The following is a 2,484-nucleotide window of genomic DNA, read 5'->3' as shown; positions in this document are numbered from 1 at the left end:
AAGAGAGAAAAACATCCATGTGAGAGAGACATATCAATGGGTTGCCTTCCTCACATGCCCTGACCATGGCCTGGGACCAAGCCTGCAGCCAAGGTGCAAGTCCTTGACCAGAATCAAACCTGTGACCTCAACACTGAGCCAAACCGGGGGGCTCCTTCTTCTTAGTGTGTGCATATGTCCAGGTACAAAAAATTTCATTTTAAATTTATCAAAATCACAATGAAAACCTTGCAGGAATAAGTGTTTTTAAAATAATCTCCATATTTTATACTCAATTTATTTGTGCTGATATGAATAGGATTAATATTTACTATTTCTCATGAAAACAGAAATATTTGGTGTAATCACTACGGTTTCCATTTTGACTATCAGAATGTGATATGCATCTCAAGAGGATTCTCCCTCTCTGTTGACTTTTTTTTCTTTATTAATCCTCACCCAAAGATATTTTTTTCATTGAAAAAAAATTTTTTTGAGAAAGAGAGAGAGAGGAAAGAAGGGGGAGAAACAAAGAGAGAAAAACATCCATGTGAGAGAGACATATCAATGGGTTGCCTCCCTCACATGCCTTGACCATGGCCTGGGACCAAGCCTGCAGCCAAGGTGCAAGTCCTTGACCAGAATCAAACCTGTGACTGCAACACTCTAACTACTGAGCCAAACCGGGAGGCTCCTTCTTAGTGTGTGCATATGTTCAGGTACAAAAAATTTCATTTTGAATTTATCAAAACCACAATGAAAACCTTGCAGGAACAAGTGTTTTTTAAATAATGTCCATATTGTATAGTCAATTTATTTGTGCTGATATGAATAGGATTAATATTTACTATTTCTCATGAAAACAGAAATATTTGGTGTAATGATCCTAATACTTTATTTATTGGAAATAATATCTGTGCACACCATATCCATGGATAGAGTTGCACAGAATGGGTGGGGTTGGCAGATGTAAAGAGCCAAAATTTGTTAAGTAAGCAGAGTAATATCTAATGCTCTCCAGTCCAATTTAAAGCTGAAGATGGTTGACTATCTCCTTCTAGGATAGAATCCAAGCTCCTTAACTTGTAACCAGACAATATACTTTTGTTTTTATCTTTTTACCATTGCATAGTAGATGCAATCAATCACACAGGATTGTGATATGTTTTAAATGCATTAAATATTTATATGACAATAGTCAATCCTTAAACTCCAAGACGACTTCATTTTATTCTCCACCTAATTCACTTGACATCCTACAGCTAAATGGACTGAATTACCCAATCAATTGGGTTCCCATCGTAGCTTTTATTACAACTAACATGATCACCTAGCATATTATTTTATTGGCTAAATAAATATCTATCTTTTCTGTAAAATTGTTACTTCACTATAAAAAAAAAAAACAGATAATATCCTATTTCTTTTTTCATCCTAGTTTTCCTGGCACACTGCTTACGGAAAAGAATCAGGTGTCATAAGATTTGAGTACAATTGGAAATGTTGACTCTTTCTGTAAATAGAAGGTGAAGTCCCAGGTCATATGCCCCAGGTATGACTACATTAAACCACACTAGTGTTAGCCACACAGTCTTCCACTTGCTGGGGATCCCTGGCATTGAGGACCAGCACATGTGGATTTCCATCCCCTTCTTCATTTCCTATGCCATCGCCTTGCTTGGGAACAGCTTGCTCATCTTCATTATCCTCACCAAGCGTAGTCTTCATGAACCCATGTACCTCTTCCTCTGCACGCTGGCCGGAGCAGACATTGTTCTCTCCACGTGCACAGTGCCTCAGGCCTTGACCATCTTCTGGTTCCATGCTCAGATCTCCCTGGATCGCTGCATTGCTCAGGTATTCTTCATCGATTCCACCTTTGTCTTTGAGTCAGGGATCTTGCTGGCGATGGCATTTGACCGCCACATTGCCATATGCTACCCACTGAGATACACCACCATTCTTACACATACATTGATTGGGAGAATTGGTCTAACTGTCTTTCTGAGAAGTTACTGTACATTGTTCCCCATAGTATTTCTTCTGAAAAGGCTGACTTTTTGCAAAAGTAACATTCTTCCACACACTGCTTGTGAGCACATTGGGTTGGCCAAATTTTCCTGTGATGACATACGAATAAACATCTTGTATGGACTTTTTGTTCTAATGTCAACAGTGGTTTTAGATGTTATACTAATTTGTGTTTCATATATGCTTATTCTCCGTGCTGTCTTTCTCATTCCTTCCCAAGATGCTCGTCATAAGCTCTCAACACATGTGGTTCCCATGTCTGTGTCATTATCCTCTTTTATGGTCCTGGGATCTTCTCAGCCCTCACTTATCGGTTTGGACGGCATATTTCACCCCATATCCATGTACTGCCGGCCAATGTCTGTATTCTGATACCTCCTATGCTGAATCCCATCATTTATGGAATCAAGACCAAACAAATCAGGGACAAGATGACTCTTGTTTTCTTCCCAAAAGAAATATGATTTTAGGAAT

The 2,484-nt window shown here is 38.8% G+C and overlaps 1 pseudogene; it reads left to right on the top strand.

Moving 5' to 3' along the window:
- Positions 1 to 1,533: 1,533 nt before the first annotated feature.
- LOC102763595 lies at positions 1,534 to 2,474 on the top strand (annotated as a pseudogene).
- The last annotated feature ends 10 nt before the right edge of the window (positions 2,475 to 2,484 follow it).

This window comes from Myotis davidii, unplaced genomic scaffold, assembly GCF_000327345.1.
Source record: "Myotis davidii unplaced genomic scaffold, ASM32734v1 scaffold58, whole genome shotgun sequence".
In the NCBI taxonomy this organism is placed as follows: domain Eukaryota; kingdom Metazoa; phylum Chordata; class Mammalia; order Chiroptera; family Vespertilionidae; genus Myotis; species Myotis davidii.
Note: the sequence above shows the minus strand (reverse complement) of the source record. Positions and strands in the feature narration are given on the sequence as shown.